At 53.6% G+C, this 14,647-nt stretch overlaps 3 non-coding genes and 3 pseudogenes across 3 annotated transcripts; all 6 read right to left on the bottom strand.

Annotated features, from left to right (window-relative positions):
- Positions 1 to 243: 243 nt before the first annotated feature.
- LOC123629544 lies at positions 244 to 364 on the bottom strand (annotated as a pseudogene).
- A 3,458-nt stretch (positions 365 to 3,822) lies between these two features.
- LOC123629554 lies at positions 3,823 to 3,941 on the bottom strand. The gene has a single exon (XR_006732103.1). It is a non-coding gene; the product is annotated as a 5S ribosomal RNA (ribosomal RNA).
- A 1,210-nt stretch (positions 3,942 to 5,151) lies between these two features.
- Positions 5,152 to 5,272, bottom strand: LOC123629543 (annotated as a pseudogene).
- Positions 5,273 to 8,723: 3,451 nt separating this feature from the next.
- LOC123629548 lies at positions 8,724 to 8,842 on the bottom strand. The gene has a single exon (XR_006732102.1). It is a non-coding gene; the product is annotated as a 5S ribosomal RNA (ribosomal RNA).
- A 1,202-nt stretch (positions 8,843 to 10,044) lies between these two features.
- Positions 10,045 to 10,165, bottom strand: LOC123629542 (annotated as a pseudogene).
- A 3,457-nt stretch (positions 10,166 to 13,622) lies between these two features.
- LOC123629537 lies at positions 13,623 to 13,741 on the bottom strand. Its single transcript, XR_006732097.1, has one exon. It is a non-coding gene; the product is annotated as a 5S ribosomal RNA (ribosomal RNA).
- Positions 13,742 to 14,647: the final 906 nt, after the last annotated feature.

Genomic DNA, 14,647 nt, shown 5'->3' with positions numbered 1-14,647 from the left:
GGGCTGGGGCTCCGCTGCCGGCCGAACAGGAACGGAACGGCTGGGACGCTCTGCCGCTGCCGCCACCTGGCGGTGGTGTTGCAGCGGGGGAGAGGGGAGGACGCCCTGGGCGGGGGCAGCGGGCCGCGCCGGCGGGGGGGCGGGGGAGTGCCAGGGGCCGAGGGCGAAAGTGGAGGCGGGCACAGAACGCCGGGGCCCCCCCACCCCCGACCCCTCGGCGGGCGGGACAAAAGAAGAGGCAAAAGCCTGCAGCACCTGGTATTCCCAGGCGGTCTCCCATCCAAGTACAAACCGGGCCCCCGACCCTGCTTAGCTTCCCAGATCAGACGAGATCGGGGACGTTCAGGGTGCTATGGCCCTAGACGGCGGCGGCTGTCCCCGGACGCCTCAAGAGGCCGAGCTGCCACGCGGCCCTCCCGGCCCAGCGCCCCACACCCGACCCCGCGCCCTCCTGCTGCCCAGTAGCCTTCAGAGCCTCGCTCTCTAGCTGCTACATACACACCAAACACTCAACACTTTGCCACAAACACATACACCAATGACAACAAAAATCAAACACTCAATACCACATCTATTCAAAGCACGGAGGACACAAACGGGAGGGCAATGTGTGACTTGTGAGATTCTACAGACGTCAGGAGCCCACATGAAGGCTCAGGGAAATATTCCAAAGGAGTGTGACGTGGCTCAGAGCTCCTTGGACATGAGCAGACTGGCTTCGGCGGACGGCAGCTCTTACGTTTTCACAGTGGAGCAGCCGGAACAGTAGAAAGTTCCTTCCTCGCCTTTCCTACTTCATGCAGTAGGAACCAGTCCACGGTTATATGGTGCATGGCTACGATTATTCTGTGGGATCCTGCAAAGAAGAAATGCTGTTGGTGTCTTTGGGGACTGGGAATTTGGGTGTGAGAGGAAGAGGTGAAATCGATCAAGTCATGTAAAAACAACTCTCGGTTCTCAGTTTGAACTTGGATTATCAGTGGAAACTCAATGTGTTTTCCTGTAATTTTTTTTTTCTTTTCTTCCTTTATTTATTTATTTATTTATTTATTTATTTATTTATTTTTAGTTTTTCCACGGAAAGTGCCGAGACATAGGTGCGAACTCAACAGTAGTGCATTTCAGCAGCATCTAGATCGTGGTCTCCGCCAACCATCGTTATTAAACGGTCCTAAGACTTACTGGAGACATAGGCTGACTTGAAGTCTGGGGCGGGAAACGGACGCTTCTTGTACTGGGAAGCGTGGATGCTATGATATCCAACAGGACGAGGGTCACGTCAAAAGACACAGGAACCAGAATGAGTAGACTCCCGTTTGCCAAACACAGGACGGTTTGATCGCCAGTAAGTATAATAATTGCAAGATATTGAAACACATTAGATACGTTTAAATCCGCGATGAAACCCCTCACAATGCGAAAGTAACTCGGGTCACTGCGGACAGCGGTAGGAAACAAAGGGAAATGGTGACAACCGGGGCTGCCCCCGACTAGTCGCGATGTATGGACACTCTTTCAAAAGACATCTCAACCCCTCACAAGGTAGGTACTGTATTTGGACTGGATCCAAAGAAACTGAAATGAGCGTGTGTGTCTCAGGGAAACGCAAACATTGAGTACTTGCTGTTATCTCTAATACGGTGAAATTTTTAGATGGAATAATGTGGCTGTGAGTACACTGAAAAATGGAAGAAAGCCTCTACCTTTGATAGAAACATATTGACTTTTTATCGATGGAGGGATATCATTAAGGGGATCATGAACTTAAGGTAGGAGGGGTATAAAGGAAACAAGATCTGGCCAGGGGTTGGTGATTTCTTGAGTCAGGGGAGTGAGAAAATATTCTACTATTCTTTCCGATTTTGTTTCTATTTCAAATTTCCCATCATGAAAAGTTTCCAAAGATACCATGAACAGGATCAAAAACAAGCTGCAAACAGGACAAGGTATCTGTAGCCCATATAATTGGCAAAATGTTACTGTTACAGAATATCTACGTTTTATATGCTTAATGCGCCTTTGGCCCTGTGTCCTCATTATTAGTCAAGGAAATACGGAATAAAAAATGAAGCCAGATATAGTTTCCAACTCACCAGATTGAGGAAACTTAAGAAACTGATCACTGTGTTGGCTTTGAGGAAAACTCTTGCACTCACCCTGCTGATATGGGAGGCGAAATTATAGAACCATTTGGAAAACAATGCAGCATAAATGGATATGAATAAACACTGGCATAATTCAGGAGCAAGCATATTCTCTGAGTAGCACGTACCAGAGAGAAGATAGGGCACATGTGACCAGGAAGCATCTAGGGTAATCCTCACGGGAGCCCCTTGTACACGGACCTAGTCAAAGATCGCATAAAGATACTTCGACTGATTCGTGCAGTGCCATTCTCTAGCAGCGCTGATGAACTGCAGCTTCCTGTGTAAGCAAGGAGTATTCTCCAAACAGAAGGTTTCCCCTGGCACACAAGTTACCCAGAAGGAATCCAGAATCGTTCCACATGTATTCTATAAACTGTGAAATTAACAAACTACCTCAATGAGATAGTCCTATAACAGAGAGCAAAAACTTTCAAAGGAAAAGCCAGGAAAAGGATGACAGTCGAGATGGGATTTGTTTGGGAGAAGCGTTTCTGTGGTTCCACGCCTTGAGGAAAAGATACACAGCGGCTTCCGACATATGCATCAACTCCCATTTTTATAAGGTGAGTGGTGGGGTTTTGGTACGGTTAATTCGATTTAATATAATAATCATACTGATAATCATGATCATTATTATCATTCTTTAACATACCCCTTTCCCAAATTAAAAGAAAAAGAGAAAGAAGCAGATAGTAAGTTTCTAGTTATACACCCTGCTTAAATTGGATTATTTATTAATTTGGGGGAAATGATTAGTTTGGGGACTCTGTGTCCGTCTATCGAGGACTACAGGATAGCCTCTCCATGGATTTGAGCCATCATGTACGTTTTTACTAAGTTTTCCATCGAAGTTGGCACCTTTGCCCCGTAGGTGCCGCGTAGATTTTCTGTGACTTTGAGTGTTATCCTTTTGAAAGATTGCATTCATTAGTGTGTATTGGCGAGGAAATAAGAAACATCGAAACTATCGATGGAATGTTGATTTCACCTAGAGCTATCTTGCTGGACTCCCCTAGGATTTCTACAGGTCTCCCGTGCATAGGGGAAAACATTCTATTTTGAGAACCGTAGGAGGTGAGGAAAATGAAGAAAGGTGATTTTCCTTTCCCACATATTATTAGTGTTTTCCCTTGTTGTAGTACATTTTTGGAGCGTCTCTTGCAGGATCGAACGGAAGGATTTCCTATCAACACCCTGGTCTTGCTCGTGACTTTCCAAAGAATGTTTCTACTTCTTAAGCCTTCAGAATATTTTCTAAAGATTTAGACGTTTGAAAAGTGTCTCTAGATGTCTTCGCATCTGGATTCTTGAATTATGTTACCGTGAACGAATAGCCAACTGTTTAGATTCTCTTCTTCTGCATATGTGGATAGGGTCCAATTTTTCCTTTCCTAGGGTGGTAACGTGGTCATCTCCTTGGACAACTTTAGACTGTGTCCTGAATTCAGAGCCGGTCGGTCAGAAGTTCCGGAGGCCCGGACCTGCGGCAGGTGTGTGAGGGGCGACAGCCTCGGGGACTGAGCCTCCACATCTCCAATCTGACCCTCTCTCCAGGGGCCACGGGGCAGGGTCCGGGCCGGCCGGGGGCGGGAGCCGGGGCGGGCGCGGAGGGCGAAGGCCCCCCCCTCCCCTTCCCAGCCCAGGGGGGCGGGACAGAAAAAGAGGCAGAGCAAAAAGCCTACGGCACCCGGGATTCCCAGGCGGTCTCCCATCCAAGTACTAACCGGGCCCGACCCTGCTTAGCTTCCGAGATCAGACGAGATCGGGCGCGTTCAGGGTGGTCTGGCCGTAGACGACGGTGGCCGCCCCCCGGACGCCTCAAGAGGCCGAGCTGCTGGGACGCGTCCTCCCTGCGCCGTCGGGTCCCTCCCGCCGCCCTGGCCCATCGCTAGCCCACCTGCCAGTATCGGGGTGGGGGTGGGGGGCCAGGCGGGGCCTGACGGGTCTTGCGCGCGCACCCCCCCACCCCCACCCAAACCACGGTGCGCACCACCGTCCCACACCCCGAGGAGCAGACCCACGGGCACGCGCGCAGGGACAGGCTTCCACGCGTGGGGGCGGAGGGCCAGAGCCGGAGAGTGCGGGAGATAGGGCCCTCCGCCAGCCCACGCGAGGGCACGGTGGGGAGGGGCTTTGGGGCGGGGCCGGCACGAGGAGGCAGGGCCGCGCCTGCCGCCGGTCCTTCACCCGGAGGTCCTGAAGGAAGACCTGCAGTGTCCCCCCCCACCCCGCCACCCCACCCCCGTCTGGGGAGGACCGTTCTGCCCCGATTCCCCTCAGGGCCTGCGTGTGGCAGCAGCCCCCGCGCGGGGGCGGGGGGGCGGCGGGGCGGGCCAGAGCCCGCTATCCTGTGGCCCGGTGGGGTGGGGGTTTGGGGTGGGTAGCCACGGGTCGGGGGGCCGGTGGGTGGTTTGGGTTTGGCTGCGTGCGCTCCGTGTGCTGTTGTGCGTCCTCTCTGCCCGGGTGGCCGGAAACTCGCCCTGTGCGGCGCGCCGGTGTGTCTCTCGGGAGCCCCGGCTGGTGGCGAGGAGCCCGCCCGGCGTGAGGCCCGGGCCCGAGGCCCGGGGTGTGCGGCGGAGAGGAAGTGCACGGTCGGCCGGGGGTCCGGGGGCCCAGGACAAGGTTTGCCGCCGTGGGCTGTCCCGCGCCGGGTGTACGCGACGTCCCGGAGTGCGGGGCGGGGGGTGCCGGGTGTGGGGGAGAGGAGACCCAGCGGCACTCAGGGATCCCGCCGCCCGCCCGGCCCGGTGTGGGGCCCAGGGCTGGGGCTCCGCTGCCGGCCGAACAGGAACGGAACGGCTGGGACGCTCTGCCGCTGCCGCCACCTGGCGGTGGTGTTGCAGCGGGGGAGAGGGGAGGACGCCCTGGGCGGGGGGCAGCGGGCCGCGCCGGCGGGGGGGCGGGGGGAGTGCCAGGGGCCGAGGGCGAAAGTGGAGGCGGGCACAGAACGCCGGGGCCCCCCCACCCCCGACCCCTCGGCGGGCGGGACAAAAGAAGAGGCAAAAGCCTGCAGCACCTGGTATTCCCAGGCGGTCTCCCATCCAAGTACAAACCGGGCCCCCGACCCTGCTTAGCTTCCCAGATCAGACGAGATCGGGGACGTTCAGGGTGCTATGGCCCTAGACGGCGGCGGCTGTCCCCGGACGCCTCAAGAGGCCGAGCTGCCACGCGGCCCTCCCGGCCCAGCGCCCCACACCCGACCCCGCGCCCTCCTGCTGCCCAGTAGCCTTCAGAGCCTCGCTCTCTAGCTGCTACATACACACCAAACACTCAACACTTTGCCACAAACACATACACCAATGACAACAAAAATCAAACACTCAATACCACATCTATTCAAAGCACGGAGGACACAAACGGGAGGGCAATGTGTGACTTGTGAGATTCTACAGACGTCAGGAGCCCACATGAAGGCTCAGGGAAATATTCCAAAGGAGTGTGACGTGGCTCAGAGCTCCTTGGACATGAGCAGACTGGCTTCGGCGGACGGCAGCTCTTACGTTTTCACAGTGGAGCAGCCGGAACAGTAGAAAGTTCCTTCCTCGCCTTTCCTACTTCATGCAGTAGGAACCAGTCCACGGTTATATGGTGCATGGCTACGATTATTCTGTGGGATCCTGCAAAGAAGAAATGCTGTTGGTGTCTTTGGGGACTGGGAATTTGGGTGTGAGAGGAAGAGGTGAAATCGATCAAGTCATGTAAAAACAACTCTCGGTTCTCAGTTTGAACTTGGATTATCAGTGGAAACTCAATGTGTTTTCCTGTAATTTTTTTTTCTTTTCTTCCTTCCTTTATTTATTTATTTATTTATTTATTTATTTATTTTTAGTTTTTCCACGGAAAGTGCCGAGACATAGGTGCGAACTCAACAGTAGTGCATTTCAGCAGCATCTAGATCGTGGTCTCCGCCAACCATCGTTATTAAACGGTCCTAAGACTTACTGGAGACATAGGCTGACTTGAAGTCTGGGGCGGGAAACGGACGCTTCTTGTACTGGGAAGCGTGGATGCTATGATATCCAACAGGACGAGGGTCACGTCAAAAGACACAGGAACCAGAATGAGTAGACTCCCGTTTGCCAAACACAGGACGGTTTGATCGCCAGTAAGTATAATAATTGCAAGATATTGAAACACATTAGATACGTTTAAATCCGCGATGAAACCCCTCACAATGCGAAAGTAACTCGGGTCACTGCGGACAGCGGTAGGAAACAAAGGGAAATGGTGACAACCGGGGCTGCCCCCGACTAGTCGCGATGTATGGACACTCTTTCAAAAGACATCTCAACCCCTCACAAGGTAGGTACTGTATTTGGACTGGATCCAAAGAAACTGAAATGAGCGTGTGTGTCTCAGGGAAACGCAAACATTGAGTACTTGCTGTTATCTCTAATACGGTGAAATTTTTAGATGGAATAATGTGGCTGTGAGTACACTGAAAAATGGAAGAAAGCCTCTACCTTTGATAGAAACATATTGACTTTTTATCGATGGAGGGATATCATTAAGGGGATCATGAACTTAAGGTAGGAGGGGTATAAAGGAAACAAGATCTGGCCAGGGGTTGGTGATTTCTTGAGTCAGGGGAGTGAGAAAATATTCTACTATTCTGTCCGATTTTGTTTCTATTTCAAATTTCCCATCATGAAAAGTTTCCAAAGATACCATGAACAGGATCAAAAACAAGCTGCAAACAGGACAAGGTATCTGTAGCCCATATAATTGGCAAAATGTTACTGTTACAGAATATCTACGTTTTATATGCTTAATGCGCCTTTGGCCCTGTGTCCTCATTATTAGTCAAGGAAATACGGAATAAAAAATGAAGCCAGATATAGTTTCCAACTCACCAGATTGAGGAAACTTAAGAAACTGATCACTGTGTTGGCTTTGAGGAAAACTCTTGCACTCACCCTGCTGATATGGGAGGCGAAATTATAGAACCATTTGGAAAACAATGCAGCATAAATGGATATGAATAAACACTGGCATAATTCAGGAGCAAGCATATTCTCTGAGTAGCACGTACCAGAGAGAAGATAGGGCACATGTGACCAGGAAGCATCTAGGGTAATCCTCACGGGAGCCCCTTGTACACGGACCTAGTCAAAGATCGCATAAAGATACTTCGACTGATTCGTGCAGTGCCATTCTCTAGCAGCGCTGATGAACTGCAGCTTCCTGTGTAAGCAAGGAGTATTCTCCAAACAGAAGGTTTCCCCTGGCACACAAGTTACCCAGAAGGAATCCAGAATCGTTCCACATGTATTCTATAAACTGTGAAATTAACAAACTACCTCAATGAGATAGTCCTATAACAGAGAGCAAAAACTTTCAAAGGAAAAGCCAGGAAAAGGATGACAGTCGAGATGGGATTTGTTTGGGAGAAGCGTTTCTGTGGTTCCACGCCTTGAGGAAAAGATACACAGCGGCTTCCGACATATGCATCAACTCCCATTTTTATAAGGTGAGTGGTGGGGTTTTGGTACGGTTAATTCGATTTAATATAATAATCATACTGATAATCATGATCATTATTATCATTCTTTAACATACCCCTTTCCCAAATTAAAAGAAAAAGAGAAAGAAGCAGATAGTAAGTTTCTAGTTATACACCCTGCTTAAATTGGATTATTTATTAATTTGGGGGAAATGATTAGTTTGGGGACTCTGTGTCCGTCTATCGAGGACTACAGGATAGCCTCTCCATGGATTTGAGCCATCATGTACGTTTTTACTAAGTTTTCCATCGAAGTTGGCACCTTTGCCCCGTAGGTGCCGCGTAGATTTTCTGTGACTTTGAGTGTTATCCTTTTGAAAGATTGCATTCATTAGTGTGTATTGGCGAGGAAATAAGAAACATCGAAACTATCGATGGAATGTTGATTTCACCTAGAGCTATCTTGCTGGACTCCCCTAGGATTTCTACAGGTCTCCCGTGCATAGGGGAAAACATTCTATTTTGAGAACCGTAGGAGGTGAGGAAAATGAAGAAAGGTGATTTTCCTTTCCCACATATTATTAGTGTTTTCCCTTGTTGTAGTACATTTTTTGGAGCGTCTCTTGCAGGATCGAACGGAAGGATTTCCTATCAACACCCTGGTCTTGCTCGTGACTTTCCAAAGAATGTTTCTACTTCTTAAGCCTTCAGAATATTTTCTAAAGATTTAGACGTTTGAAAAGTGTCTCTAGATGTCTTCGCATCTGGATTCTTGAATTATGTTACCGTGAACGAATAGCCAACTGTTTAGATTCTCTTCTTCTGCATATGTGGATAGGGTCCAATTTTTCCTTTCCTAGGGTGGTAACGTGGTCATCTCCTTGGACAACTTTAGACTGTGTCCTGAATTCAGAGCCGGTCGGTCAGAAGTTCCGGAGGCCCGGACCTGCGGCAGGTGTGTGAGGGGCGACAGCCTCGGGGACTGAGCCTCCACATCTCCAATCTGACCCTCTCTCCAGGGGCCACGGGGCAGGGTCCGGGCCGGCCGGGGGCGGGAGCCGGGGCGGGCGCGGAGGGCGAAGGCCCCCCCCCTCCCCTTCCCAGCCCAGGGGGGCGGGACAGAAAAAGCAAAAAGCCTACGGCACCCGGGATTCCCAGGCGGTCTCCCATCCAAGTACTAACCGGGCCCGACCCTGCTTAGCTTCCGAGATCAGACGAGATCGGGCGCGTTCAGGGTGGTCTGGCCGTAGACGACGGTGGCCGCCCCCCGGACGCCTCAAGAGGCCGAGCTGCTGGGACGCGTCCCTCCCTGCGCCGTCGGGTCCCTCCCGCCGCCCTGGCCCATCGCTAGCCCACCTGCCAGTATCGGGGTGGGGGTGGGGGGCCAGGCGGGGCCTGACGGGTCTTGCGCGCGCACCCCCCCACCCCCACCCAAACCACGGGCGCACCACCGTCCCACACCCCGAGGAGCAGACCCACGGGCACGCGCGCAGGGACAGGCTTCCACGCGTGGGGGCGGAGGGCCAGAGCCGGAGAGTGCGGGAGATAGGGCCCTCCGCCGGCCCACGCGAGGGCACGGTGGGGAGGGGCTTTGGGGCGGGGCCGGCACGAGGAGGCAGGGCCGCGCCTGCCGCCGGTCCTTCACCCGGAGGTCCTGAAGGAAGACCTGCAGTGTCCCCCCCACCCCGCCACCCCACCCCCGTCTGGGGAGGACCGTTCTGCCCCGATTCCCCTCAGGGCCTGCGTGTGGCAGCAGCCCCCGCGCGGGGGCGGGGGGCGGCGGGGCGGGCCAGAGCCCGCTATCCTGTGGCCCGGTGGGGTGGGGTTTGGGGTGGGTAGCCACGGGTCGGGGGACCGGTGGGTGGTTTGGGTTTGGCTGCGTGCGCTCCGTGTGCTGTTGTGCGTCCTCTCTGCCCGGGTGGCCGGAAACTCGCCCTGTGCGGCGCGCCGGTGTGTCTCTCGGGAGCCCCGGCGGTGGCGAGGAGCCCGCCCGGCGTGAGGCCCGGGCCCGAGGCCCTGGTGTGCGGCGGAGAGGAAGTGCACGGTCGGCCGGGGGTCCGGGGGCCCAGGACAAGGTTTGCCGCCGTGGGCTGTCCCGCGCCGGGTGTACGCGACGTCCCGGAGTGCGGGGCGGGGGGTGCCGGGTGTGGGGGAGAGGAGACCCAGCGGCACTCAGGGATCCCGCCGCCCGCCCGGCCCGGTGTGGGGCCCAGGGCTGGGGCTCCGCTGCCGGCCGAACAGGAACGGAACGGCTGGGACGCTCTGCCGCTGCCGCCACCTGGCGGTGGTGTTGCAGCGGGGGAGAGGGGAGGACGCCCTGGGCGGGGGCAGCGGGCCGCGCCGGCGGGGGGGCGGGGGAGTGCCAGGGGCCGAGGGCGAAAGTGGAGGCGGGCACAGAACGCCGGGCCCCCCCACCCCCGACCCCTCGGCGGGCGGGACAAAAGAAGAGGCAAAAGCCTGCAGCACCTGGTATTCCCAGGCGGTCTCCCATCCAAGTACAAACCGGGCCCCCGACCCTGCTTAGCTTCCCAGATCAGACGAGATCGGGGACGTTCAGGGTGCTATGGCCCTAGACGGCGGCGGCTGTCCCCGGACGCCTCAAGAGGCCGAGCTGCCACGCGGCCCTCCCGGCCCAGCGCCCCACACCCGACCCCGCGCCCTCCTGCTGCCCAGTAGCCTTCAGAGCCTCGCTCTCTAGCTGCTACATACACACCAAACACTCAACACTTTGCCACAAACACATACACCAATGACAACAAAAATCAAACACTCAATAGCACATCTATTCAAAGCACGGAGGACACAAACGGGAGGGCAATGTGTGACTTGTGAGATTCTACAGACGTCAGGAGCCCACATGAAGGCTCAGGGAAATATTCCAAAGGAGTGTGACGTGGCTCAGAGCTCCTTGGACATGAGCAGACTGGCTTCGGCGGACGGCAGCTCTTACGTTTTCACAGTGGAGCAGCCGGAACAGTAGAAAGTTCCTTCCTCGCCTTTCCTACTTCATGCAGTAGGAACCAGTCCACGGTTATATGGTGCATGGCTACGATTATTCTGTGGGATCCTGCAAAGAAGAAATGCTGTTGGTGTCTTTGGGGACTGGGAATTTGGGTGTGAGAGGAAGAGGTGAAATCGATCAAGTCATGTAAAAACAACTCTCGGTTCTCAGTTTGAACTTGGATTATCAGTGGAAACTCAATGTGTTTTCCTGTAATTTTTTTTTCTTTTCTTCCTTCCTTTATTTATTTATTTATTTATTTATTTATTTATTTTTAGTTTTTCCACGGAAAGTGCCGAGACATAGGTGCGAACTCAACAGTAGTGCATTTCAGCAGCATCTAGATCGTGGTCTCCGCCAACCATCGTTATTAAACGGTCCTAAGACTTACTGGAGACATAGGCTGACTTGAAGTCTGGGGCGGGAAACGGACGCTTCTTGTACTGGGAAGCGTGGATGCTATGATATCCAACAGGACGAGGGTCACGTCAAAAGACACAGGAACCAGAATGAGTAGACTCCCGTTTGCCAAACACAGGACGGTTTGATCGCCAGTAAGTATAATAATTGCAAGATATTGAAACACATTAGATACGTTTAAATCCGCGATGAAACCCCTCACAATGCGAAAGTAACTCGGGTCACTGCGGACAGCGGTAGGAAACAAAGGGAAATGGTGACAACCGGGGCTGCCCCCGACTAGTCGCGATGTATGGACACTCTTTCAAAAGACATCTCAACCCCTCACAAGGTAGGTACTGTATTTGGACTGGATCCAAAGAAACTGAAATGAGCGTGTGTGTCTCAGGGAAACGCAAACATTGAGTACTTGCTGTTATCTCTAATACGGTGAAATTTTTAGATGGAATAATGTGGCTGTGAGTACACTGAAAAATGGAAGAAAGCCTCTACCTTTGATAGAAACATATTGACTTTTTATCGATGGAGGGATATCATTAAGGGGATCATGAACTTAAGGTAGGAGGGGTATAAAGGAAACAAGATCTGGCCAGGGGTTGGTGATTTCTTGAGTCAGGGGAGTGAGAAAATATTCTACTATTCTGTCCGATTTTGTTTCTATTTCAAATTTCCCATCATGAAAAGTTTCCAAAGATACCATGAACAGGATCAAAAACAAGCTGCAAACAGGACAAGGTATCTGTAGCCCATATAATTGGCAAAATGTTACTGTTACAGAATATCTACGTTTTATATGCTTAATGCGCCTTTGGCCCTGTGTCCTCATTATTAGTCAAGGAAATACGGAATAAAAAATGAAGCCAGATATAGTTTCCAACTCACCAGATTGAGGAAACTTAAGAAACTGATCACTGTGTTGGCTTTGAGGAAAACTCTTGCACTCACCCTGCTGATATGGGAGGCGAAATTATAGAACCATTTGGAAAACAATGCAGCATAAATGGATATGAATAAACACTGGCATAATTCAGGAGCAAGCATATTCTCTGAGTAGCACGTACCAGAGAGAAGATAGGGCACATGTGACCAGGAAGCATCTAGGGTAATCCTCACGGGAGCCCCTTGTACACGGACCTAGTCAAAGATCGCATAAAGATACTTCGACTGATTCGTGCAGTGCCATTCTCTAGCAGCGCTGATGAACTGCAGCTTCCTGTGTAAGCAAGGAGTATTCTCCAAACAGAAGGTTTCCCCTGGCACACAAGTTACCCAGAAGGAATCCAGAATCGTTCCACATGTATTCTATAAACTGTGAAATTAACAAACTACCTCAATGAGATAGTCCTATAACAGAGAGCAAAAACTTTCAAAGGAAAAGCCAGGAAAAGGATGACAGTCGAGATGGGATTTGTTTGGGAGAAGCGTTTCTGTGGTTCCACGCCTTGAGGAAAAGATACACAGCGGCTTCCGACATATGCATCAACTCCCATTTTTATAAGGTGAGTGGTGGGGTTTTGGTACGGTTAATTCGATTTAATATAATAATCATACTGATAATCATGATCATTATTATCATTCTTTAACATACCCCTTTCCCAAATTAAAAGAAAAAGAGAAAGAAGCAGATAGTAAGTTTCTAGTTATACACCCTGCTTAAATTGGATTATTTATTAATTTGGGGGAAATGATTAGTTTGGGGACTCTGTGTCCGTCTATCGAGGACTACAGGATAGCCTCTCCATGGATTTGAGCCATCATGTACGTTTTTACTAAGTTTTCCATCGAAGTTGGCACCTTTGCCCCGTAGGTGCCGCGTAGATTTTCTGTGACTTTGAGTGTTATCCTTTTGAAAGATTGCATTCATTAGTGTGTATTGGCGAGGAAATAAGAAACATCGAAACTATCGATGGAATGTTGATTTCACCTAGAGCTATCTTGCTGGACTCCCCTAGGATTTCTACAGGTCTCCCGTGCATAGGGGAAAACATTCTATTTTGAGAACCGTAGGAGGTGAGGAAAATGAAGAAAGGTGATTTTCCTTTCCCACATATTATTAGTGTTTTCCCTTGTTGTAGTACATTTTTGGAGCGTCTCTTGCAGGATCGAACGGAAGGATTTCCTATCAACACCCTGGTCTTGCTCGTGACTTTCCAAAGAATGTTTCTACTTCTTAAGCCTTCAGAATATTTTCTAAAGATTTAGACGTTTGAAAAGTGTCTCTAGATGTCTTCGCATCTGGATTCTTGAATTATGTTACCGTGAACGAATAGCCAACTGTTTAGATTCTCTTCTTCTGCATATGTGGATAGGGTCCAATTTTTCCTTTCCTAGGGTGGTAACGTGGTCATCTCCTTGGACAACTTTAGACTGTGTCCTGAATTCAGAGCCGGTCGGTCAGAAGTTCCGGAGGCCCGGACCTGCGGCAGGTGTGTGAGGGGCGACAGCCTCGGGGACTGAGCCTCCACATCTCCAATCTGACCCTCTCTCCAGGGGCCACGGGGCAGGGTCCGGGCCGGCCGGGGGCGGGAGCCGGGGCGGGCGCGGAGGGCGAAGGCCCCCCCCTCCCCTTCCCAGCCCAGGGGGGCGGGACAGAAAAAGAGGCAGAGCAAAAAGCCTACGGCACCCGGGATTCCCAGGCGGTCTCCCATCCAAGTACTAACCGGGCCCGACCCTGCTTAGCTTCCGAGATCAGACGAGATCGGGCGCGTTCAGGGTGGTCTGGCCGTAGACGACGGTGGCCGCCCCCCGGACGCCTCAAGAGGCCGAGCTGCTGGGACGCGTCCCTCCCTGCGCCGTCGGGTCCCTCCCGCCGCCCTGGCCCATCGCTAGCCCACCTGCCAGTATCGGGGTGGGGGTGGGGGGCCAGGCGGGGCCTGACGGGTCTTGCGCGCGCACCCCCCCACCCCCACCCAAACCACGGGCGCACCACCGTCCCACACCCCGAGGAGCAGACCCACGGGCACGCGCGCAGGGACAGGCTTCCACGCGTGGGGGCGGAGGGCCAGAGCCGGAGAGTGCGGGAGATAGGGCCCTCCGCCGGCCCACGCGAGGGCACGGTGGGGAGGGGCTTTGGGGCGGGGCCGGCACGAGGAGGCAGGGCCGCGCCTGCCGCCGGTCCTTCACCCGGAGGTCCTGAAGGAAGACCTGCAGTGTCCCCCCCACCCCGCCACCCCACCCCCGTCTGGGGAGGACCGTTCTGCCCCGATTCCCCTCAGGGCCTGCGTGTGGCAGCAGCCCCCGCGCGGGGGCGGGGGGCGGCGGGGCGGGCCAGAGCCCGCTATCCTGTGGCCCGGTGGGGTGGGGTTTGGGGTGGGTAGCCACGGGTCGGGGGACCGGTGGGTGGTTTGGGTTTGGCTGCGTGCGCTCCGTGTGCTGTTGTGCGTCCTCTCTGCCCGGGTGGCCGGAAACTCGCCCTGTGCGGCGCGCCGGTGTGTCTCTCGGGAGCCCCGGCGGTGGCGAGGAGCCCGCCCGGCGTGAGGCCCGGGCCCGAGGCCCTGGTGTGCGGCGGAGAGGAAGTGCACGGTCGGCCGGGGGTCCGGGGGCCCAGGACAAGGTTTGCCGCCGTGGGCTGTCCCGCGCCGGGTGTACGCGACGTCCCGGAGTGCGGGGCGGGGGGTGCCGGGTGTGGGGGAGAGG

This window comes from Lemur catta, unplaced genomic scaffold, assembly GCF_020740605.2.
Source record: "Lemur catta isolate mLemCat1 unplaced genomic scaffold, mLemCat1.pri scaffold_173_ctg1, whole genome shotgun sequence".
Taxonomy (NCBI): Eukaryota; Metazoa; Chordata; class Mammalia; order Primates; family Lemuridae; genus Lemur; species Lemur catta.
Note: the sequence above shows the minus strand (reverse complement) of the source record. Positions and strands in the feature narration are given on the sequence as shown.